Here is a 26,521-nt window from a genome sequence, read left to right as displayed (position 1 = left end):
AATCCGACGTAGTCCAATGACCGAACCTGTAAAAAAACACAAACACTAAAAAACCTGATTAGTAACACGTGGTAGGCTTAGATACAGGGCCCATGTGTGATACTGTCTGTCAAGGTAGGCTTAGATACAGGGTCCAGCAGATAGTAATCTTATACAGTATAAGATTACTGTCTGCTGGAGCCTTGTATCTAAGCCTACCATGTTGTAGGCTGATATGCGGGGCCCCTTAGACAGGATCACACATGGGCCATGTATCTAATCCTACCATGTGATTGGCTTAGATACAGTGCCCAGCTGACAGCATCGCACAATCTGTGATCCTGTCTCATGGGCCCTCTAAGCCTGCTACATCGTACGCTTAAATGGTTTGTCCAGTCCCTAAACATTGATGGCCTATCCTCAGGACAGGCCATCAATAGCTAATGGGTCAGGGTCCAACTCCCGGGACCCCTGCCAATCAGCTGTTTTGAAGGGGCCGCACCGCTTGTACGAGAGCTGCTTCCCCTTCATTTCCCTTACTCGCTCACACTGTGAATCGCCGACATGGATTCACAGTGTGAGCAAGTGACCGGAATGAAGGGGAAGCACCAGCTCTCGTACGAGCACTGCAGCCCCTTCAAAACAGCTGATTGGCGGGGGTCCCGGGAGTCGGACCCCGCCAATCAGCTTCAGCAGACAGGGATATTAATCTTACCTTCCTCTTCAGCCGCAGCTGATGTCCTGACTCTATCCAGGATCAGGATGCTGTGCGCGGCGCATAGCGTTGTGACGTTATGCGCTGCGCACAGCGCTGTGACATCAGGACCTCTGCTGCGCTCCGGAAGCAGGGAGGTAATTGTATGCAATTGCGACTGCTGCGACTCCTATAGCTACGCCACTGACCCTAGTTTTATATATCTTTACAATACTACACATATAACTGGTATCGCTGCTTCCATAAAAATCTGAACTACAGTATTACAACATAACATTATTTAACCCACACGGTGAACGCCGCAAAAAATAAATGTAAATGCCAGAATCGCTGTTTTATGGTCACTTCATCTCCCCAAAAAAATTAAATAAAAAGTGATCAAAAAGTATTATGTACCCCAAAGTGGTACCAATAGAAACTACAGCTCGACCTGCAAATAATAAGCCCTCACACCACTGAATAGACAGAAAATGTAAAAAAATAATCGCTCTCAGAATAGGGCACATTTTATTTTTAACAATCATTTTTTTCCTTGTAAATGTAGCAAAATATATAAAAAAACATAAAATCGCAGTAATTGTATTAACCCGCAGAATAAAGTTAAATGTCATATTTACTGCACAAAAACCCCCAAAAAATAGAGGAATCACAGTTTTCTTTCCCATTCCACCCCACAAAGACTTTCTTTCCAGTTTCCCAGTACATTATATTGTACAATATATGGTGTCGTGAAAATATACAACTCATCCCGCAAAAAACAAGCCCTAAGATGGCTATATAGATGGAAAAATAAAAAAGTTGGCTTTTGGAAGGCGGGGATGAAAAATATAAGTAAAAATACGAAAAATGGCTGCAGCGGAAAGGGGTTAAGAAAACATTATTTTCACATTGTACCCATGAAATGAAAGTTTTACATAAAAGTATGCAGAATTTCTAGTTTATCAGCAAACAGTAGACTGCATAATAGGAAGTTGTATGTTTGTAGTGTAGTTTGTGCTTCGTGTGAGATACAATTACAATATAAGGAGGAAACACTCAGTGTAGTACAATGTGGTTAAAGGGGGAGACAAACTTTTAATTTAACTGAAAAAAGTTTTTAAACCAAACATTAGCTGTTTATGCTATAAAATAAAATATAATATAAAATGCTTATTATGGAAATACAAGGGGGCTGCACGTTATTTTTTAAAATTATTTGATGAAAATCCCAAAAATCTTATATAAAAAAATAATTTAAAAAACAGTGTGGAGTTCCCCCGAATTTCCAAAATCAGCCAAGGACAACCAACAGCCGCCGTGTGATATTATCAGGATGTGAAGGTTCATGGCTATTGGTGCCTTCCCATCCTAAAAATACCTGTCTGCGGCTGCCCCGGGATCGTCCCGTCTCATCAGATTGGCCGATCCTGACTGTTCCCAGCACTTCCCAGTACCTCTGGGGCATTGGATACCGGTGTAATAGTAGGGGTTAGTTTCAGCTTTTCGTGGACATAGCATACCTCTGGCTGACACCAAGCCCCAGCGATAGTAAGGGTATGTTCACACGCAGTGACTTAAAAAGTCTAAAAATACGGAGCTGTTTTCAGGCGAAAACAGCTCCGGATTTTCAGACGTTTTTGTAGCAACACGCTTTTTTCTTGGCGTATTTTATGGCCGTTTTCGGAGCTGTTTTTAAATGGAGTCAATGAAAAACACCTCCAAAAACATCCCAAGAAGTATCCTACACTTCTTTTGATGAGCCGTCATTTTACACGCCGTATTTTGACGACGCGTAAAATGAAGCCCCGTGGGAACAGAACACCGTAATTTCCATTGAAAGCAACGGGCAGATGTTTGTAGGCGTATTAGGGGCGTAAAACGCCCGAATTACGTCTGAAAACACTGCGTGTGAACATACCCTAATAGAGCGGCGTCAGTCAGAAACTGCCATTACTAAAAAAAACACGTTATTGAAATAAACACTTCCCCACTACAGCTCTCTATCACCAGTTTATTTGTAAAAATGTACATCCAAGACACGGATACCTGTAAAAAAAAACACAGGCAGTAAAACATGGCAATTACAAGCATACAATTATATAATTACATCCAAGAAGCTGATTCCTGACGTCCCCGGCGCTGTCAGCGAGGATGTTTCTGTAGCTGGAACTCCATCAAGATCCTAGCAGGGAAAGTGTCAGAAGAGATGGACACAGCCCTGACGTCATCAGCACTGACGTCGTCAGCGCTGGTCCATCCGAGGGTAGTGGAGGAGAGGGCATGTCTCAGATTTGCAAACAAAAGCCTCCATATGTAAGCCTGAGACAGCGGCGACAATCTTGCATCCATAACAATAGAGAACGGACAAGAGGGAACAGTGTCAGAAGCAAGAAACAGAAGGACACAGGTAAGGTTTCGTTCACATCAGCGTCGGGTTTTCGTTCATGGGTTCCGTCAGACCTTTCCTCAGGGGAACCCATGAACGGAAACCAAGTAGTTGCCTACGCTATTGATTCCACCAAAAGAAGGGAAACCATTAGCAATGGAAGCATTACCATTGAAATGAATAGTAATGCAAATGGAAAGCTATGGTTTCCGTTTGGTTTTTGTTCACGAGTTTCTCTGGCGGAAAGGTCTGACAGAACCTGTAGACAGAACCCCGACGCAGATGTGAACAAAGCCTAAGTTAACCATAATTTTGCAGTTTTTAATGAATTTTTTTATGTATTTTTAAAACTGGATGGTTGCTTTAATTTTCCCTGTGGTGTGGCTTTATGAAATATATACGCACTGCCAGGTTTCCTTACAGATTACAGCTGGTCAATGGGGACGAGGGGGACACTTTGTGGTCTACTTATTGTCAAGGGACCCTTCTAACGAATAGAGATTGTCCAAAGCGGAGAACCATTTTAAGGTCTGGTTTTGACTCTCCCTTTTTGTTAGAAGAATCCCTAAAAATACCCGCAGTGATCCGACAATCTGCAGGGGAACCTAACAGGAAGTTTTTAATTTCCCTACAGCGCCACCTCAGCGGATATGAAGCATTGCATTTTCCCACTGAAATTAATAGGATGTCCATGTAATGCACAGTTGATCCAGGTCCTCTAGAGACGCTCTTTGTAGGATTTCGAAATCTCAAACAGCTGTAGAGAAAACTATTCCTTCTATGTATAGACCCAAATGCCTGGTGCTCTAGAGTTCTGTGATTTATGAATAAATTAAATATTATATAAAAGTTTTGACTTTTCATTTACAACTTTCCATAATCTGAAGTAATAACACGTTGTACTCCAAAATGAGTCAAATGTGAAATCCAATCTTGTTGTTGTACCTTGTAAAGTTGTACTTGTCCCCTTGTTATTAATCAGATGTTCCATCACCGATTATAAGTCAAGTTCCATCCGTGCCAAAGTCTCTGCTACTGTCTCTTTCAGGTACTCTAGTGCTAGGACTTTGCATAGACTTTTGATATAGACTGTTGTTTGGCCAGCTGGCACTCAACTAGTGCATAGCGGCTTAGTTGGTCCACATACCCCTAGATCTTGACAGGCACAGGGTATGGTACTATTATATTCAGGGCCACAGTGTATGATACTATTATTTTCAGAGGCACAGTGTGTAGCACTATTATATTCAGGGGCATAGTGTATTAAACTATTATATTCAGGGGCATAGAGTGTGGCACCATGAGAATATTTTCTTCGCTTATAGGTGCGAAATGTTGGAAAAATTAGCTTCCGAAGACATCTGAGCGACAAACCCTGCAGAAATAGGTCGTGGCCAAGAGGTGTCATCATAGAGGTCTGGACTGGATGGAAAAGAAAAGAGAAAAAGAACGACTCCAATCTGAGAAGACATTACAGTCACTAAATGTAAATGTTTATTCTTCCTGTGACTGATCAGTACTGTAGTCACTGTATGATATGCAGCGAGATGATGGGTGTATCATTCTTTTTTGTGAAACAGCAAATCCCAGCATATCCTTACCATTGTTCATGCTATACTGGGAATGGTGGTTTTCTGCTATACAAACATATGGCAGGGGTTATTTGTGCTTGTGCTCCATATATGTACTGTACTTTGTTCTGGTGCTGTATATATGTACTGAGCTTTGTTCTGGTGCTGTATATATGTACTTAGCTTGGTCCTGGAGTTATATACATCAGAACAACCAAGCTAAATACATATATACAGCACCAAAGAGAAGCTCAATACATATATACAGCACTAAAGAGAAGATCGGTACATATATACAATTTCAGAACCAAGCTCAGCATATAAATACAGCACCAGAATCGAGCTCAGTGTAACACCACCGGGTTTGTGGACACGCTGGACCACTACACCATAACGGAGTAGGGAAAGAAGAGGAGTATTTTGATCCAGCGCTGCGTGGAGTTTAAAATGGAAGCGGATTTCCAAGTTTAATGGTTCTTGATTTAAAAGACATTACAGCCAAGACTAAGGACGCAGAAGCATCCAAAACGCGTAGGCTCTGAGGACACCACCGCCTGCTTACCCTCACACCTGGACTTTATACCTCTGGACTATCTTTTAAATCAAGAACCATTAAACTTGGAAATCCGCTTCCATTTTAAACTCCACGCAGCGCTGGATCAAAATACTCCTCTTCTTTCCCTGCTTCAGACCGTGTGCCGACACGAGGATCCGGGGCGCTGCTGCGACACAACCCACAGTGTCAGGTGAGCTGGAGGATCCCTCCCCCCTCTTCCTCTATTTTTGTTACCATAACGGAGTAGCAGCTGGTCAAATAAATATAGGACCATCACTAGTCAGTGGTATCTTGTTGGCAGGCTGGTGCCGGATAGCTGGAGGCTGGCTTGTGCTGGATTTTTGGAAATGGGCCTGTGCCGGATTATTGGAAGATGACCTGTGCTGGGTTATCGGAAGCTGGCTTGTGCTCTATTATCGGAAGCAGAACTGGTCTCGGACAATGGAGGCAGATACTGGACTTGTCATGGACAACGGATACTGAAATCTTCAAGGACACGGGATTTGACACGGACACCAGACACGGATACTGAAGTTGTCACGGACGCTGGATACAGAAACAGGCTACGGAACCTTTGCAGACTAACACAAGGTCAGTAACAACATTGCTCAGGCACTGAGGAAGTGGTCGGAGCATGTTGGCGTCCCAGATCAGAGAGACACCGGTGCAAAGGACAGGATGGCTAAAACCAAGCCTAGTGCATATATGCATCATAGCAACCAAGCTCAAAACATATATACATGTACCGAGCTTGGTTTTTGTGATGTATTTATGTACTAAGCTTGGTTGTGGTGCAGTATATACAGAATTGCGGAAGGGACTGCAGTACTAGGCCCGTCTCCTGACGCTTCACCGCTGACCGCTGCGTCCACCACCATAGGGCTGGGGGGTCCAGTGGCAGAAGCGGCTCCTGCGGTTCATGTTCACCACACTAATAATTTACCAGAGGTAGCTGAGGGTTTGGAGCACAGTCTTGGGACCGTTGTTTGCGGTCCCCAAACCGGCGATCGCCGGTATTCAACGAATACCGGCGATCGCCGTTACAATTAATGGAGCATTGTAAATCTAACTTTTTATCTCCTCTCACCATGAATGTTTGGTGAGAGGAGATAAAAAACTACTTGTTAGGCCTCCGATCGTGCCCCCCCCTCCCCCCAACCACCGGGAAAAAAAAAAATTAAAAATGGCGCACGCATGCGCTGTCAGTTGAAAGGCAGCTATTCTGCCTGTAAATGGAAACTGATCAGGGACCGTTATAATTGGTCCCTGATCAGATGGTCACTGTGATATACCTATCACAGTGACCATAGTCCCATATTTTCAAAATACAGCACAAGATTTGTGCTCTTTCCCTCCCTCCTCTCACTGTAGTTGATCTGTGAGAGGAGAGAGAGAGATACTATACAAATCTTGTGCTGTATTATACTGTAAAATACACCACATACTTACTCGCCAGTGTTCCGATATTATCCGAATATTGTCCGTAATTTACCCCAGATTACCCGTAATCACCCCAGATTACCGTAATCACCCCAGATTACCCGTAATTACCCCAGTTTACCCGTAATTACCCCAGATTACCCGTAATTACCCGTAATTACCCCAGATTACCCGTAATTAACCCAGATTACCCGTAATTACCCCAGATTACCAGTAATCACCCCAGATTACACGTAATCACCCCCGTTTTTTTGTTTGTCTTCTAAAAAAAAAAAAAAAATAAATTATTAGTGTGGTGAACATGAACCGCAGGAGCCGCTTCTGCCACTGGACCCCCCAGCCCTATGGTGGTGGACACAGCGGTCAGCGGTGAAGCGTCAGGAGACGGGCCTAGTACTGCAGTCCCTTCCGCAATTTGGGATCCTGCAATTGCTTTCTCCCCCCAAGTTTTGCCATTTACAGCGACTCCAGGCATCAACGCAGATGTCTCAAATTTTAGTCCCTATAATTTTTTTCATTTGTTTATAGGCGATCAGATCCTGGAACTAATCGTCCAGCAGACTAATTTATATGCCAGGCAATTTGGCACCCAAAATCCCAGGTCTTGCTATGCCAGAGGATGGATCCCCACAACAGTTTCTGAAATAATTTTTTTTTGGGGAATTACCCTAAACATGGGGATAGTAAAAAAAAACTCTATCCGCTCCTATTGGGCTACCAGCGCTATCCATAGCACGCCTGTATTTGCAGCCGTTATGGCCCGAACGCGCTATGAGACTCTAATGCGTTTCATGCATTTTTCTGACAATACACAAATCCCCCCAAGAAGTGACCCAGCCTATGATCGCCTCAACAAACTGAGACCCCTAATCTCCCTCCTAAGTGACTAATTTTTCAATTTATACACCCCAGGCCAAAAACTAGCGGTAGATGAGTCCCTTATGTCCTTCAAGGGCCGTCTATCGTTTCGACAATACATCCCCTCCAAAAGAGCCCGATACGGAGTGAAACTCTATAAGGTGTGCGAGAGCACAACGGGCTACACCTGTGGCTTTATCATTTATGAGGGCAGGGACCGCCACCTTAATCCCCCAGGATGCCCAGAGGATATTGGCATTAGTGGGAAAATTGTCTGGGAACTCATGGTGCCATTCCTACAAAAAGGGTACCATGTGTACACCGACAATTACTACACCAGTGTCCCCCTGTATAAGTCCCTCCATGCTGCGAATACAGGGGCCTGTGGGACGGTACGAAAAAATAGAGTCGGCTTCCCTCAACGACTGGTGTCCAGGCGACTAGAAAGGGGTGCGTCACTCTCATTTGCAAGTGACCAGTTGCTCGCTGTCAAATGGAGTGACAAAAAGGACGTGTACATGCTCTCCACCGTGCACGAGGACACCACAGTGGCAGTAAGAGAGAGGGGCGCTACCTCTGATAAGAGGAAACCGGTCTGCGTGGTGGACTATAACAAGTTCATGGGGGGAGTCGATCTATCTGACCAGGTCCTACAACCGTACCTGGTCAAGCGCAAAACTAGGGCCTGGTATAAAAAGGTAGCGATCTACCTTATCCAGATGGCCACTTACAACAGCTATGTGCTGTACAAGACCCAGGGAACGCTCAGTTTCCTCCAGTATCAGGAGAAAATTATAGAGCACCTCCTGTTTGACTCCCCCGCACCTAGAGACTCCTTCGAGTCAGAGGATGTCAAAAGGCTCACTGAGCGCCACTTCCTTCACCCCGTCCCTGCCTCTGTGAACCAAAGATACCCCCAAAAGAGATGCCGGGTGTGCAGTAAACACGGAAGGAGGAGCGATTCCCGGTTTTACTGCCCCATGTGCCCTTCAAATCCAGGCCTGTGCAACTACCCCTGTTTTGAGACCTACCACACCGTTTCTAATTATTAATTTTATCTATAATTTAGGGAAAACCAAAAAGGGTGGGGTGGGGGGGGGGGATCCTTTTTAGGGAGTCAATTTCATTTATGCATATTTTTTTGTTTAGTTTCTGGGCTTTCCAAGGGAGGGAGGGATTCTCATGGGGAGGTTTATTTATTTCAGACTGTAAAACTAAATTTCCCTTTTATGATTTTTTTTATACAATTCTTGGACAATTAAATCCAGGACTTGATCACTCACAAATGAATACTGTTTATTGTGCAGGAGCCCACATCTGTCTATTCAGAACATGGACCCCACAAGTGTTCTTGAAATAAAAAATAAATGTGGGCATTGCCCGTGCCGCCCCTGAATCAGTGGAAGTCGTGCATTTTAGCAATGGTTACAATAATAAATTGGGGATGTAGTTCCTTTTTCTTATGACTATGTCCTGCCACATACAGCGGTTACATTCCTAATTCTGTACCGTGATACGGGCATGATATTTTTTCTTTGGAGGATCTCTAATAATCGAGCTGTTCCTTATCAATACACCATGGTCTTTGTTACGGTTCTTCTGGAAATACTGACATCATTTTGGGGATTAGTGATCCTTTACTGTTCCTATAGATGGTTTTGGACATTGCCCCTCTATATATTCTGTAGGTGATTGGTTGTTTTGTGCGCATAGCGGTTCCTACCTTGCCGGGCAGGGGCCTGTTATGGTGTACCGCGTCACTTGGCACATTCGTCCCTCATAAGGATTGATGGAGCTAAAGAGACGTTGTACAACCAGTCACTGAAAAAAAAAAAACCTTGTCATGACAGCCCTGCAGGTTCTTCTATCTAGTGAACAGACTCGAGTTTGCAACATAGTTGGATACATTTTCCTCCATTTGTTTGAAGATATTGCCCGTCACTCCAGTACAGTTTATTTTTTCCTCTCTGACTGATTTTATATTAGGACAGAATTCTGTCCACAATGACATCATAATGGCACCAACTGCTTCTTCAGCAAGACATAGTCATAAGTACAGGCAAATACGTCTATAGCGACATGTATCCATTATGAATACACGGCTTCACTTCTCTTCTGTGCCGCACAAATTTATTAATGTGGCATATTTCTAACAAAATAACCTTCTACCACGTCTCCTCTATTTCATGTGGAAACGTAATAAGAGTTTGAAGAAAACATTATATACCCATAGTGTCTGAAATGATACCCATTATTTCCTCCTTTAAAAAATGTTTGGTCCGCATGCCCACTACACCACTAGATGAATACCTTTAGGGGTTTAGTTTTTAAAATGGGGTCATTTCTGCGTGTTTTTTTTTTTTTGTTCAGGCAGCTCAATGCCTCTAAATGCATGATATGGGGCCTAGAATTTATTCAATTGTGCCCTGAAAGCCAAAGGGTGCTCCCTCTCTTTTTGGCCCAGCCACACGTCTAATAAGCATATTTGGGCAACAATGAGAGTATTTTTGAAAACAGGAGAAACGGGGTGATAGATTTTGGGGTGGGTTTCTTCATTTTCATGTTCGCTTTACAAAGAAATCGGTCTTCAAAGTGATACTTTTATGAAAAAAGTGAAGTTTAATTTTTTTTCACCTGCTATGCATTAAATTTAGCAAAAAACTGTGGAGTCAAAATACTCACTACACCCCTAGATAAATACCTTAAGGGGTCTAGTTTTCTAAATGGGGTCGTTTATGGGGAGTTTCTATCGTTCTGGTAGTTCAAAACCTCTCCAAATATACAGTGGGGCCTAAAACATTTTCAAGCAAAATATGAGACCTGAAAGTCTCCGGGTGTTCCCTTCCTTTCGGGCCCTGCCGTGTGTCCAGGCAATGCATTAGAGTCACAATGGGGGCATTTTTGAAAACAAGAGAAACAGGGTGATAGATTTTGTGGTGTGTTTCTTCATTCTCATGGTCGCTTTACAAAGAAATCGGTCTTCAAAGTTATACTTTTATGAAAAAAGTGAGATTATATTTTTTTACGCCTGCTTTGCATGAATTCTTACAAAAAAACTGTGGGGTCAAAATACTTACAACACCCCTTAATAAATACTTTAAGGGGTGTAGTTTGCAAAATGGGGTCACTTGTGGGGGTTTCCACCATTCTGACACCTATGAGCCTCTGAAAACCTGGCTTGGTGCAGGAAAGCCAAATGTACTTCAAAATGTATAAAATTATTACTAAACTTGTAAGTCTTCTAAATTGCTCAAAAAAAATTTTTTTTTCAAAAGTGCTGCCAAAATAGAGTAAAGAGATGGAAATATATATTTAATAAAAAAAATTGTACTGTATGTATGTACATATGTGACATATTGCTGTAAAAAATAGGGAAAAATGATAATTTTTACAAAATTTCTTCATTTTTTCTATTTTTTTATTAATTTCCGTAAATCGTATCAGTCTACTTTTAACACTAAAATAAAGTACAACATGTGACGAAAAAACAATGTCAGAATTACTTGGATATTCAAAACTTTCGCTGAGTTATTTTCTGATAAAGTCAGACATACCAGATTTAACAAATCTGGCTTTGTCATTAAGGCCCAAACAGGCCCGGTCATTAAGGGGTTAAAACCCGAGCCATAGACTTTTTACGACTCCGGTTTTAACTTACTGCCCGCGCGATCGGGCTGCTGAATGTCGGGTCTCCGGCTGTCAGTGACTGCCGGGGACCCTGAGGAGAGGATAAAAGCAGCTTTCGCTGCCAGCGATCACACATGTATCCCCTATCCTGTGGATAGGGGATACATGTATTTTGTAGGACACACTGTAGGTCGCATTTTTTTTGGGAGGGGGGACGCTGTATGGCGTTCCCTACAGGGGGGGAACGCTGTATGGCGTTCCCTACAGGGGGGGCTGTATGGCGTTCCCTACAGGGGGGGCTGTATGGCGTCCCCTACAGGGGGGGGGGCTCTATGGCGTTCTCTACAGGGGGGGATGTATGGCGTTCCCTACAGGGGGGGCTGTATGGCGTTCTCTACAGGGGGGGCTGTATGGCGTTCTCTACAGGGGGGCTGTATGGCGTTCTCTGCAGGGGGACTGTATGGCGTTCTCTACAGGAGGGCTGTATGGCGTTCTCTACAGGGAGGGCTGTATGGCGTTAGCACTGTCCAATAAATATACAGTAAACAGAAGAAAATACGGTCCAGCAATCCTCATGACAATGTGATGACTTTATTAGAAAAACATTTTATAAACCACACGGCATGTTGAAGTAATGATACAAGACTGCTTACGCGCTTCGAAAGCCAACTACATTCTTCGCAAATGTACGCCATCTCCTCCAAACAGTCAATTACATCAGAAGTCCAGTTCCTTGTGCTGCATGACTCGTGGATGCCCTATCCGTGGCGATATCCGTGTCCTTTCCACTGCTTCTCACTTGAGTCCTGTAGGCACAAAAAACATTCTGCAAGTATCCATTGTCATCCGTGCCTGCAGATTCTGCATTAATGATGCAACTCACTCAACTCCTTGTCTATTTCAACGTTTACTGATGCCTCTTTTAGATGCGACAGATGTATTTTTTTTATACTTACCAGCCTGCTTCACAGGCACCATCCCTTTTTATTGGCACCTGATCAATAAGGGGGTCCTGCTCCACCACCATAACACTGCAATACTAAACTAAATCTTCCATAGACATCACAAAAACTAGACAAGCCTTTCCTCCCTTATGTTTCCCAACATTTCCTGGGACAAGTGTGTGTAGGTAGAAATCAACAAACATGTTTCCTGGCCCCAAACTTTACCCCCTCTTTCCAGTAAAGGATTGGCTTTCGGTATCACGCCTCCTCGCTTTTACCTTTTTACTTTATCCTGCGTAAACATTTTTTTCAGCATCTTAAATGTCTTGCCCATTAGCCCATCTATCCCCAACATCAGACCACTTATTATCATCTGACAGATCAGAATCAGACTCAACCAGCTACTGTTGCCTTCTTCTGCTTCTCTTTACATCCAGATGCGATGCTCCTGTAATTCCAAACATTGTGCCAGTACCCCGTGTTCTAAACATTTTGGCAACCCCAAGGTGTCCCTCTCCCATGTTGAGATTATGAGGCCCTACTGGGATATTGCTGCCTTCATCGACCCTGGATCCCTGCGCAAGGATCCTGGCACTTGGCCCATCATTGTGCCATGTTCCCTCAAATTTTTGCTAGAATGATACCATTGAGGATACCTGCCTTGCTTCCTTGATGCCATTTGCTCCAAACAATCCAGTACACTCCAAGTCCAGGTCCTTGTGCTGCATGACTTGTGGGGGCTCTATACGTGGCAATATCCTGGCACCTTCCATTGCTTTCCGCTTGAGTGCTATAAATATAAAAACATTCTGCCAGTGTCCATTATCACCTAGGCCTGCAGATTATGACTGTGTAATGAAACTCACTTAAGTCCTTGTCTATTGCATCCAGGCCTTGACACATCGCAAATGTTCTTGGCAGACCAAAGCTGTCTAAAATCTCCCTACACTCCCTCACCCAATTACCTTACACCTACGTTCAGTCCCAAACCGAGCCATGTGGCCAGCATTTTGGACAAAGATACCCCTAACTTACATTATGCCTATTCCTACCAACTATCCAAGGTTCCCCACTGCTACGCCTTTCTTGGCATTTTGCCCGCTCATTACTTTTTCAATGTACAGAGCTACTGGTGGATACTGTATATAGTAACTAATGATGGACATACCGCATATAGATGAAATATTACTTCAGAGAGTCCCCCTGGCAGCAGGCAGCCGATCTCTAGAAATTCTGGAACAAAAAGTATAAACTGTGAAAATATTATGACGTGCGCTTAGTATGGTTCATCATATCAACAAATATATGTTCAGCCTATTGAAAACATCAGGGAGATTGTTCCCACAGTCTTGTCATGTGTCTCTATAGGAACATTCTGGGTGACATCACATTATAGAATTTCTATAGGTTGTTATTTGCTATAATACTTACATATATACAGTGGATCTTCTAGCATGTCGGCTGTCACTGGTGCCACATATTCAGATGTTATAAATGTCTGTAAAATACATAATGGGTTTAATGCACATACATAAAATAACCCCATATCTAGAATGAATAATAATATATTTACTTTCACACATTTCATTTTCTATCACAGGGCGAGTCCAATGCCCCTCTGCCACACAAATAACACCAGCAGTATAATGGCACATAATAGTTGGAGGACCCTGGTATAGATTTTGTATCAGGGACCAGGAGCTTATTGTTATTCTTCTATATAATCTTATCCTTAATGGAAAACTTCTAATTTGTCTTTTGTGGAGTCTTTTGGACTGGAGTAGAGAGAGTAGAAAATGGTAAATTGGATTTCTGGATTCAACAGACAAAATAATTCTTAAAGGGGTTTTCTGACAGTTTCATAAACCTTAGTCTAAGCCGCATATGGCTAAAAATAACAAATTGTCCCTACTCATTTTTTAAATTCCCGGTGGCTCCTGCGCTGGTGGTTCTGTTGTCTTTAGTTGCTAGGCCACAGCGGTCATATACGTGTGGATGGCATGTCACGTGGCAGCTATTGTGTCACATCCAGGGCCGGCCTTAGGTTTATTGGTGACATGTGCAGTATCTGTGACGTCCTCCCCCTTATGATGCACCATGTAGTGTCCAAATAATGTAATCATACAGTGCCCAAATAACATCACCCAGTCAATAAACTAGGGATTGTATCTTTCTGTTTTTTTATATTATAGGTTTGGGCCCTAAATGCCGGATCGGCAGTGTAAGTTGAGGGTGCCCAGGCCATCTATGGTGGTAGTGCCCTCTTCAGTATTGACCAGTAATACACACTATGTGATCATTTAGAGATGCAGTTAATAAAATACACTGACCTTGGACTCTCCTACTGAATACATCCGACTGAATGTAGAACGTTATGTGATGTGAGGTGGAGGACTCTGCTTAATCTTTGATCTGCCCTCCTGGGACGTGTGGTTATCATTAACTCTTATGAGGAATTAATTCTAGGAGAAAGAAAGACAATGTATTAGGACAAATCTCAATCAATGGCAACATTTCTATCTAGAACAGAGTCCAGTCCCCAACCAGTGTAAAATTACCAAAGGGGTAAATAGGATGACCGGCTGGGGTCCAGGGATTTGGGGTGGCCCACAGCTCTGGGGCTCCATACGCCCCTGAAATTGGACAAACAATAACGGCGCAGGGAGGAAGCGAAATGTCTGACCCGGTTGGTCGTCTATTAGGTGAGTATAATTTTTTATTTTATAGGAGCAAAGGGGGCACTATTAATATGGGGGATAAAAGGACTGAGTCGGGGCTTAGAAAAGGGGGCTTCATTACTGTGGGGCCATACAAAAGGGGCATTCTGACCCAGGACATACAAAAAGTGTCATTCTAACTGTGGAGGGTATTGATGGATACTGCATATAGTAACTAATAAGAGACGCACCTTGCATAGATGAAATATTGCTTCAGAGAGTCCCCCTGGCAGCAGGCAGCCGATCTTAAGGTGTTCTGGAAAAAACAATAATTGTGTAGTTTTATTTCTCCAGACAGACGTGTGCTCAGTATAGACCACCCAACAATGAAGGAAATGTACATTAGGGCTCATGTACACAGCAACTTCATGTGGACGGACCTGTATGGTGGCGCACAGACTGCAGTACTGGTAATGTAGACACTCTGTGTGCGCTGTGTGCTCCCCCATAAGCCAAATGTGTATTAGGAAATGACATAAATAACAAGTCCCTTATATATTACTAATACCATAATATCTTCTTTATGGAGCATTTCTATAATAATAATAATATAAAGCTGCAGCAAAATTCCCAGCGTTTACTTTTGCTACATGTGGATGAGTTTTTGAGACTGTAACTATTCACCTGTAACACTTGTGAATTTTGCCGCGCAGCAAATCTGCAGCGTCTGAATTCAGCTTTATGGCGTAGAATATAGTACTCAAATACTGCAATCATACAGTGCCCAAATAACACTGCCAGACAAGTATTGTCTGCCACACTGTAATGTAATCCATTACCAAGGAATTGTATCTGCATCCTGAGCAGTGCCCTTTACTTTTTTTTACATGAAGAGTGGGTTTGAGTGTTCAAGCAATGGGTGACCCAGACATCAAGACCAGTGGCGCCCCATTCATTAGTGACAGGTGATGCACCCAGTGTAACCGCACAGGTCGCACACCCCTAAGACAGGCCCTGGATGAACAACATTGGGGAATTTGTTCCCACAGTCTTGTCATGTGTCTCTATAGGAACATTCTGGATGACATCAGATTATAGAATTTCTATAGGTTGTCATTTGCTATAATACTTACATATATACAGTGTATGTCCTAGCATGTCGGCTGTCACTGGTGCCACATATTCAGATGTCATAAATGTCTGTAAAATACATAATGGAATAAACATAAAATAACCCCATATCTAGAATGAATAATAATATATTTACTTTCACACCTTTCATTTTCTATCACAGGACGAGTCAGACATTGAAAACATTTTGTAATGTTAGTGTAAACCCAGGGAACATAACTATAGGGGTGAAGAGGTTGCAGTCACACCCAGGCCCAGGAGTCCATGACTGACATTAGGGGGGGTCACAATGTGGGCAATTTACAAATGCCAATCCCCAATGCCCCCATCTCCTAGAGGAATGCCGATTTTCGCTGCTAGAAACGCGATGTCAGTGAGAGAAGCACCCAGGCGGAAAGGCAGCTGCTGAGTTGCCCGGCCGCTTCTAAAACACAAGCAGTGGAAGGGAGCCAGCGCAGCGCCCCGTTCCACCTGCTGGAGGGATGCGCCCTATGTAATGGCACAGGTCGCACACCCCTAAGGCCGACCCTGGCTACTGCTGAGCCTTATTAGTATAATATACGGTAGCTTTTTAAGACTATTTAATTAAATTAAATTAGACATCATATTGAAAACGACTGAGAAGTCACATTCCACATTACTGACAGCTGCAATTCTCAGACAATGGTAAGGGTATGTTCACACACTTAACTAAAAAACGTCTCTAAAATACAGAGCTCTTTTCAAGGGAAAACAGCCTCTGATTTTCAGCCATTTTTTAAACCACAAACATTTTTTGAGGCGTTTTTACCAACGTTCTTGGAGCTGTTTTTCTATTGAGACAATCAAAAACGGCTCCAAAAACGGCCGAAGGAGTGAAATGCACTTCTTTTTACAGGGTGTTTTTTATGCGCCGCTTTATCAAACGCCCACGTAAAATGCACCATCGGAAAAAAATAACAGTTTTTCCCATTGAAATCAATGGGCAGATGTTTGGAGGCGTCCATCCTCTGTAGTTTTAGATGTTTTTCGGGGCGTTTATGGCCATGAAAATAGGCCATGTGAACATACTCTGAGTTGTAACTTTAATGAGAAAATATGAAACCTTGAAATCTGAATGTAAAATGTTCAGTTGTTACTTGCATTAATAGAAACATTTTACTGGAACTTGAACTGTTTGTCTAAAAGAAAAAAACAACCCCCGACAATCACCAGAAAAAAATCCTTCTACAATCATATAGTTGTGGTGAGGTGTTGGTGTGGTTAGAAATTGCTGCAGTAATGTCCAGTGTGAATCTGGCCTTATATGAGAATTCTAGAGCGTATATATTTCATGTGTCCAGTAACATGTAGAATTAATGATAAAATGCTGCATCTTACCTGTCAATCACACAGTCAATCACAGTCCCGGTCCAGACGTCATTGGCAGAAATTGTAAAAAATATGTAATCCAGCTGCACATAGAACCTAACGGCTAGTACTGTCTATGACATCATCAGTGACATCATAAGCGGCTGCAGAATCTGTTACATCATCTAATTATCTCCTACTGCCTGGATAGACTGTCTGTGCATACACTGGATATAGGCGTTACATGGGACTGCTGTTTATAAACATGGAAGAAAGATACATGTGTGGTTATAGGGGCTACGACTAAGAACATGTAATGTATGAAACGTGTAATCTGTTACTAGATGGATTTTATACTTTTATACAGATGTAGCCATCTTTAACTTGACTCTGATAACTTGTTGCAGCGTGATACTTTCTTGACCCCGCAGCACTCCGTGTTTCAAGTGTGCGTGAGTAGGCTTCCACGCCAATGTGTAAAAATGGGAACTCAGCACTCCAAGGTATTATGCAATAAGTGATATTTGATTTCACATATAGCGAAAAGTAGTAATCCAAAAATAATGGTGCCATTACCCAACAGCGACCGAGGTCACAAGCGCCGCATATCCGTGTCTAAAGAAGGTTGAATGTATAGACCGAAACGTTAAAAACCTATTTTTGGATTACTACTTTTCGCTATATGTGAAATAAAATATCATTTGTTGCAGCGTGATATCACACAACAAAAGCCATTGAAAAAATCAAGATAAGGGATTGTTCATTTATTGCGTTAAAAGTCAAGGTAAAGACGGCAACATCTGAACTAATAAAGGATACATTTTATTGAATTTCGTTTTAGGCTACATTCACACAACAGTAAAAAACGTCCGCTTTCAGAACAATGATGTTCTATGGGTATATTCACACGGCCTTTTTTTAACCACCCGTGAATATTGGCCGTCAAAAAATAGAACATGTCCTATTTTTGGCCGCTTTCACGGCCAGACGGCCCCCATAGAAGTCAATGGATCAATTTTTAACGGCCGTCAATACATGTAATAGCCGTTAAAAACGGTTCTGTGATTTGGGGATTCAAGAGCCAAGGGAACTATTGGCTCCCTTGCTGGTAATCGGCGGCGCAATGACACATACTCACCGATGCAGCGCCGTCCTCTACAGGTGTGGTCTCTAGTCTCATGGGTTCTGCGAAGGTGACGAGATGACGTCCTCGCGTCGCCTTCGCAGAACCAGTGAGACTAGAGATCACTCGTGACGTAGACGGTCATGCATCGGTGAGTATGTAGGGCATTCAGGCGGACAAAAATTACGGATATTGTTGCGCTCACTACTATGGTAGCATGGCGCTAGTACAGGGGACATTGTTGTCTACTGTAGCAAATTTTTCGGCACGGTCCTGAATTTACAGAGAGAGTCCCGGAAGATTACCGCAGGGAGGGGGGGGTGTGGTGCTTTCTCCGGAGAGGTGTCTGTGTCATCATCTACAGGGGGGCTGTGTGCCATCGTCTACAGGGGGCTGTGTGCCATCGTCTACAAGGGGGCTGTGTGCCATCATCTACATGGGGCGGTGTGCCATCATCTACAGGGGGGCTGTGTGCCATCATCTACAGGGGGGCTGTGTGCCATCATCTACAGGGGGGCTGTGTGACATCATCTACAGGGAGGCTGTGAGCCATCATCTACAGGGAGGCTGTGAGCCATCATCTACAGGGGGTCTGTGTGCCATCATCTACAGGGGGTCTGTGTGCCATCATCTACAGGGGGTCTGTGTGGCATCATATACAGGGGGTCCGTGTGCCATCATCTACAGGGGGGCTGTGTGGCATCATCTACAGGGGGGCTGTGAAACAATCATGACAATGACCTTTGTTTGGGTGTTTTCAGGGGGTTGGGACAAAAGAAGCCAGACAAATGAAATTCATCAGTTTTTTTAACGGCCATGAAAAAAGGATGCAAAATGGATGTCAAACGGCCATTAAAAACGGACAGACGGACTGGAAGTGTATAAAAATTTGCAGACACAATGATGCAAAACGGCCATGAAAAACTGACAGTTGATCAGTTTTTAAAGTACTATATAATGTACTGGGAAGCTGTAAAAAAATTATTTGCGGGCTGAAATTGGAAAAAACTGTGATTCCTCCATTGTTTTTTGGGTTTCGTTTTAACGGCTTTCACCGTGTGGTAAAAAGAAACAACTTAACTTTATTCTGCGGCTCAATAAGATTACAGTGATATCAAATTTATATTTTTTTTTTTTATATTTTACTACTTTAACCGCTGCCCTCCCCAACCATTTTAGGATTTTTACTTTTGGTTTTTCCTCCCCACCTTCCAAAAGCTATAATTGTTTTATTTTTCCATCTATATAGCCATATTAGGGCTTGTTTTTTTGCGGGACAAGTTGTCGTTTTTTATGGCACTATTTATTGTACCGCATAATGTACTGGGAAGCTGTAAAAAAATTATTTGTTGGGTGAAATGGACAAAAAACAGCGATTACGCCATTTTTTGGGGAGTTTTGTTTTTATGGCATCCATTAGGCGGCAAAAACTACATATGCACCTTATTCTACAGGTCGATACGATTACGGCGATACCAAATTTAAATGTTATGTTTTATGTTTTACCACTTTTAAAAAAATAATACTATTTGCTAAATTAAAAAAATCTTTTGTGTCGCCATATTCTAAGAGCCGTAACTTTTTCATTTATCCATCAATTTAGCAATGTGAGGGCTCAAATTTTGCGGGCCGAGCTGTAGTTTTCACTGATAGCATCTTTTGGTATATGCAACTTTTTGATTACTTTTATTTCATTTTTAAGAAAAGCTAAGGTGACCAAAACCCAGCAATTTGCGTGTTTCATATATATATATATATATATATACTTTTTTTTTACTGCATTTACCGAGCGGGTTAAACAAAGCTATGTTGTGATAGTTCAGACTTTTACGGATGCGGCAATACCAGTTATGGTAAAAATTTGAAAAGGGGTGTTTTTTGATCTTTTAATACTTTATTTTTTTTGGAACATAACAAAAAACTTTATTTAACTATTTTTTACTTTTTTTATTAGTCCCCCTAGGGACTTGAAGCAGTGATTGTTGGATTGCTTGCATGATATACTGCAATACTAATGTATTGCAGTATATCGTGATTCTGACAGTCTGCTTTAAAGCCCTGCCGGAGGCAGAGCTTCAAAGGAGTAGAAAAATGACAGACCTGGGGGCCTTTGTTAACCATGGAAGAAAGATACGTGTGCTGTTATAGGGGCTACGACTAAGAACATGTAATATATGAAACATGTAAGCTGTTACTGGATGGATATAAACTGTTATACTAATAAAGAATATATTTTATTGAATTTAATTTGAGTTCTGGATTATCTAATTTTTAATACTCCATAAAGTTACCAGACTATTATCCGCACACCGAGAGTTTATTGGACACATGCACGGCCTGGTGAGCAGATAAACTTCTTGTTTGTTTGTGTGAAGTCATGTACAGATGTAGCAATCCTTTTCCTTATAACTTGCTGCAGCATGATCACTTATCACTTAAGTTATTGAAAACCATTGAAAAAGTGAATTTAAAGTGTCTTGCCACTGTGTATTTAAGGCCCCATGCACACAAATGTGTGCCTGCGGCTGCAATTCCCCCAAAAATCCACTGGAGAATTGCGGCCCCATTCATTTCTATGGGCTCATGCACACGACCGTGATATCCAGGGTTATAGAAAATAATGGACGCGGCCATGTGCATGGCCCGCAATTTGCGGGTGGCTCGCGGGTGACACTCCACGGCCGGCCGACCCAAAAATCACAGCTGTGCACATGGCTACAGTCGTGTGCATGAGGCCTAAGGCTGGGTTCACACTGAGTTTTTTGCAGCCTGAAATTCTGCCTCAATATTGCGTTTGTAATTTTGAGGCAGATTTTGCTCTGCCTGCACACCGATTTTTGCTGCGTTTTTAACAGCGTTTTTCACCCACGGCCATTGAGCCACGAAATACGCTTTCTCTGCCTCCCATTGATGTCAATGGGAGGTCAGAGGCGCAAACGCCCGAAGATAGGGCATGTCCCTTCTTTCTCTCACGAGCCGTTTTTTCCGCTCACGGGAAAAAAACGCCTCACCTCCCATTGAAATCAATTGAAAGCCTTTTTGGCCGTTTTTCGAGTGTTTTCGGACTCGGTTTCCGCGTCAAAAAATGTGTCAAAAAACTACGTGTGAACTGACCCTAAGGGTATGTTCAGACGCTTAGCAAAAAACGTCCGTAAACTACGGAGATGTTTTGAGAAAATCAGCCTCTGAATTTGAGGCATGTTGGAAGCGTGTTTGCGAGCGTTTTTCATGTCGAGGCGTATTTTGGGGCGTTTTTGCACGCGTAATTGAGCCGTTTTCCAAGGCGTTTTTGAGACTTTTTTTAAGAAGTTTTTTGAAGCGTATTCCAGGCGTTTCAAAAACAAGCCCACTAGGGGCTGTACTTCTGGCCCAGGCCTACAAAAACTCAGCCCAAAATCAGCAACTTTCCTTTTTTGGCTTAGCAGTGGTTATTGAGTGCATTTAGTTTGGAAAATGAGTTCCCAGAAATTAGCAGAGCAATCCCAGCAGGAGCAGCAGGGGGAACATGTGGCGGAAAGGCGCATTAAAATTCGCCGCAGCCATATGGAGACATTGATGCAAATTGTCCTCAATGTCATTCAACGTAGAAGAATTTGTGAGGCATGTTTCTAAATGTAGGGATTATGTTGTGAATATTTTTTGTATTTTTTTTAATTGTAAATTATAATGGACATTTGGTCCCACTTGATGTTTCTCAGGAGCCTGAAAGGCGACAGAGGTTTTGGGTGCACCCCATTAATCTCCTCCGTAATGAAAGGGGACACATTGGCCACCTTTACCAAGAATTAAGACGGTGACCTTTTTTGTGGTTGTTTGAAACAAAAGTACACCTTAAACGCGTGGGTGGTTGCGGTGCATGTGCCGGAGGTTCGGAATTGTATCGCTGATGCTCTTTCTCGCTCACAGTGGGATCGATTCCGTCAATTGGCATCGGGAGCGGAGCTGCTCGGTTTGGCTTGTCCGGAACATCTCTGGGATCGGGTTTCGGTCCCGTAGAACGGTTGATTGAAAAGTCGTTGGCAAGTACGACATGAAGTGCTTATTCTGCTTGTTGGAGGCAGTGGGAAGAGTGGGTAAGAGGTTTGGGTAGCGTCAGCACGGATCAAGACAGGTTGGTGGCACTTTTGTATTGGTTAAGGGACGCTTGGGAGGCGGGGTTTTCCCTGGCTAAGGTCAATCGTTTCGTCTCTGCATTGGCTTTTAGTTTTAAGTTGCGGGGTCTACGGGATTTGTCTAAGGATTTTTTGGTAGGGCAAGCTTTGAAGGGTTTGCGTCGAGGTAGAGTCGTAGCAGATCGGAGGCGGCCCGTGTCTTTTACTCTCCTCGGTTCTTTGGGTTTATCGCTAGCGTCTGTCTGTCGTTCGCCTTTTGAGGTTGAGTTATTTCAGTTAGCGTTTTTTGGTGCGCTTCGAATTGGCGAGTTGGTTTCGCCTAGTACCAAGCGGGCAGGGGGATTGAGATTGGAGGATGTGGGTCTATATGGGGATAGACTTGAGTTGTTGTTGCGGCGGTCCAAAACTGACCAAATGGGAAAGGGGAAGCACATAGTTTTGTTTGCCCTCCCGGGATCGGCGATGTGTCCGGTCGCTTGTATGCTTGCTTTCAAGCTACGGGTGGGGGCGTCCGAGTTGCCATTGCTACGTCACGAAAATGGGTAATTTTTGTCCAGATATCAATTTGGCGCAGTATTTAAGAAATGTTTAGCTGCGGTCGGAGTCGGTTCGGGTCCTTACTCTTCTCACTCCTTTCGGATTGGAGCAGCGACTGAGGCTGGGCGTTGGGGGTTGGATGACGAGGGGGTGCGGCGCATTGGCCGTTGGGAGTCCAACAGGTTTAGGACATACGTGCGCCCTCATTTGTTATGAGTCGTGTTGTTATTTGCTTGTTTGGTGTTAAAAGCATGTGTGCTTGTCCTTTTTCGTTTCAGATCAGCGCCCTTGCCTGGTGTGGTTGTTAGGACACTCTTACGTGCATTGGGGGCCTTGAGGGCGGACGTCCGCCCTGACGGCCATCAGCTGCGCATTCCGCGGCAGGATGCGGTTTTGCATTGGCTGGGATTCAGAGGTATGTTATGGAGCCGGGTTTTAGCCGAGTTTCAGACATACTCTCGGCTGGATAGGGTTCTGGAGGTTCTGGTATTGCACGTGGGGGGAAATGATTTGGGGGTGCGCCCCTTTCGGGAGTTGGTGCAGGATATCAAACACGATATGTTGTGTTTATGGGCATCTTATCCCTGCCTAGTGATAGTTTGGTCCGACATAGTTCCGAGGGAGCATTGGCGGCTGGCACGGTCTGTGGAGAGGGTTAACAAGGCCCGTAATAAAGTGAATCGGGCGGTGTCACGTTTTGTAGCCAAGAACGGGGGCATTTGTGTGCGGCACAGGGATTTGGAGTCAGGAGAGGGGAACTACTGGAGGAGTGATAGAGTGCATCTGACCGAGGTTGGGATTGATTTGTGGAGCCTGGCACTAGCAGAAGGAATTGAAAGGGCTGTGGTGGTTTGGAGGGACTCACAGGCTTAAGGTGGTCAAGGCCTGTTTCGCTGTGGCGGGGGGAGTCCTTGAGGTTGGTCAGTACTAAATGGTGGGGGGGTCGCATCGGGGGTACGCCTCCCCCAAAAAGGTGCATTATTTGAAGACTTCATAGGGTGTTATCCCTTTTGAAGTGGTCTTCTGGTGGTTGGAGCCATCTGCAGAGGTGAGCGGTGCCTCCGAGCTGGTTTACGGCTGGAGGTAAATAGTTGGTGGTGGTTGCAGATGGCTAACTCGAGGCAAACATATCGTAAAAATGGCTTAAAGGACTTCCCCTGCTCTGATTAGTGTTAATGTTAATTGTTATTTATGATTCTGACCCATGTTGGGTCATGTGATTTATAGGAGGAATTCTCTGGTTGAATTCCTAAGTAGTTATCAGAATGTTTCGGATCAAATTGCATTTTATAAACAATGTAAATGAATAAACGGCTGCTGTGGCCATTTCACATCCAACCTCGGTTGTCACGTGTCTTTTTTCTTGGGCGAATGTGTGGAAAAAGGATAAATAAAATGTTCAATAACACATGACTCTACCTAGGCAAGTCAAGAAGAGGCTGGACGCAGCACAGAGGGCTTCAGAGGGAAGCCTCCATGACGGACATAGGAGGGAAAGGGTTAAGTAGTTAGAGAAGGAGGGAGTATAAGGAGGAGTTGGGGAAGGGAGGAGTTCGGGGACGTTATCTGTTCTTCCCGCTGTTTTCGGCATTGAGCCGGAAGCAGCAGGAGGAAGAGCACGCAAAAATCACGAGCTTCCACCCTCCCGTATGTAGAACCTATCCTCAAAGAGGAAATAGTTGTCAGTCAATATGAGATTGAGTAGATCATCACAGAGCTTCATGATGTCTGGATGTGTGTCAGCGTTGGTCAGCATTTCGTGTACTGCTCTTGTGCCCTTGATGTGTTGGATAGATGTATAGAGGCTGCAGACATCAAATGTTACCAATATGGTTTCCGTTGATAGTTGGTCTAGTCTTCTAATGTATGAAAGAAATTCTGATGTGTCAAGAAGAAATGATTTTATTTTTCTGACCAGAGGTGTTAGTACTTTTTCAGGAAATTTGGAGATAGGTGAAAAGATGGAGTCAGTGGATGCTACTATGGGACGGCCTGGGGGCTTGTCGAGTCTTTTATGGATATAGAATACTGGTGTGATGAGGTGTCTATTAGTCAGGAATGATACTGTCTCCTGATCTATAGTACCTTGGGCCATGTATCTATCTAGAATATCAGTGGCTTTCGTCATAATTGTGCTTGTTGGATCATGGTTAATGGGTTTATAGACTGTCCTATCGCCAAGCTATCTATTTACTTCCTCCATGTAGGTGGCCCTATCCATGACGACAATAGCCCCGCCTTTATCTGCGTGTTTAATTATTAAATCCCTATCACTAGTAAGTGAGAGTAAGGCTTGCCTAACAATATTGTCAAGGTTGGTCTGGCATTTAAAAAGGCCTAGGCCAAAGTCATGGCGGAAAGCCTCCACGTCTCTGTGGACCAGTCCAATGAATGTTTCCAGTGGGGGTGAACTGGAAAACATTCTTTGTCTTAACGTGTGACAAACTTGTATGTATTCTGGACTATCAGGCTATAAAAAATGAATTTAACAACATGTGTGCAAGCCTTCAGTGCATGCACACATGGTGTTAGAAAAAATCCGGCCTCCTCCGACCCCTTCAGCCGGCCATTCCATCTCCAGAATTGGTGCATTTTCAGGTGTATTATTACACCAATATTTCCTATCATCTATGTTAAAAATAGGATAGTACCTGCTGGCCCAGATTGCCCCACGCTCCCAATCGCAAGTGCTGTCTATACCTTTCCTTAATGTGTTACTCTATGATCCAACAGGTGCGTAGCATGCCAAGTTCCTCTTCATTCTTTGGAGGCGTGTTTTTCTGGTACCAATATTAGTACAAAATTCCTCTTCTACCTACAACAAATGACCCATTCTTTCCCCACAATATGGGAAAGAATGAGGGGCACACCGCCAAATCGAATTGGAAAACATTCTTTGTCTTAACGTGTGACAAACTTATATGTATTCTGGACTATCAGGCTATAAAAAATGAATTTAACAACATGTGTGCAAGCCTTCAATGCATGCACACATGGTGTTAAAAAAAATTTGCCTCCTCCTACCCCTTCAGCTGCCCATTCCATCTCCAGAATTGGTGCATTTTCAGGAGTATTATTACACCAATATTTCCTAACATCTTGTTTAAAGATAGGATAGTACCTGCTGGCCCAGAATGTCCAACGCTCCCGATCGCAAGTGTTGTCCATACCTTTCCTAAATGTGTTACTCCACGATCCAACAGGTGTGTAGCGCGCCAAGTTCCTCTTCATCCCTTGTAGGCGCGTTCTTCTGGTACCAATATTAGTACACCTGTAATGACGGGGTAGGGAGAAAGGCAGGTGAGCCCTAATCTACCCGCCACTCAGTCCCTGCCTACTTGCACGACCCGTCTTAGGCGACGGTGTACAACTGGGCGACGGTCCCTACGCTTAATACGTGCACGACAGACAAACAGACAAGGGTAAACAGAAGCTAAGGGAAATGGGGCAGTTGCCCACGGCAACACCGTTAGCAACAAGAGTAGTGAACGAGCCGAGTCAAACCAGGAGTGTACGAGGTACCAAACGCAGAGCAGGAGCGTAGTCAGTAAAGCCAGGGTCAAGATGAAGCAGAGCT

At 43.5% G+C, this 26,521-nt stretch overlaps 1 long non-coding RNA gene across 3 annotated transcripts; it reads right to left on the bottom strand.

Moving 5' to 3' along the window:
• Positions 1-11,731: 11,731 nt before the first annotated feature.
• On the bottom strand, positions 11,732-15,920 carry LOC142740432 (uncharacterized). Of its 3 annotated transcripts, XR_012880664.1 has the most exons (6): positions 15,846-15,920; positions 14,964-15,028; positions 14,386-14,517; positions 13,487-13,553; positions 13,224-13,307; positions 11,732-12,845 (listed from the first exon to the last, which is right to left on the bottom strand). It is a non-coding gene; the product is annotated as an uncharacterized LOC142740432 (long non-coding RNA). The 3 variants fall into 3 exon arrangements; XR_012880662.1 differs by having other exon boundaries at positions 11,732-13,307; XR_012880663.1 differs by having other exon boundaries at positions 11,732-13,288.
• Between the last annotated feature and the right edge of the window lie 10,601 nt (positions 15,921-26,521).

Source organism: Rhinoderma darwinii, chromosome 2, assembly GCF_050947455.1.
Source record: "Rhinoderma darwinii isolate aRhiDar2 chromosome 2, aRhiDar2.hap1, whole genome shotgun sequence".
Taxonomy (NCBI): Eukaryota; Metazoa; Chordata; class Amphibia; order Anura; family Rhinodermatidae; genus Rhinoderma; species Rhinoderma darwinii.
Note: the sequence above shows the minus strand (reverse complement) of the source record. Positions and strands in the feature narration are given on the sequence as shown.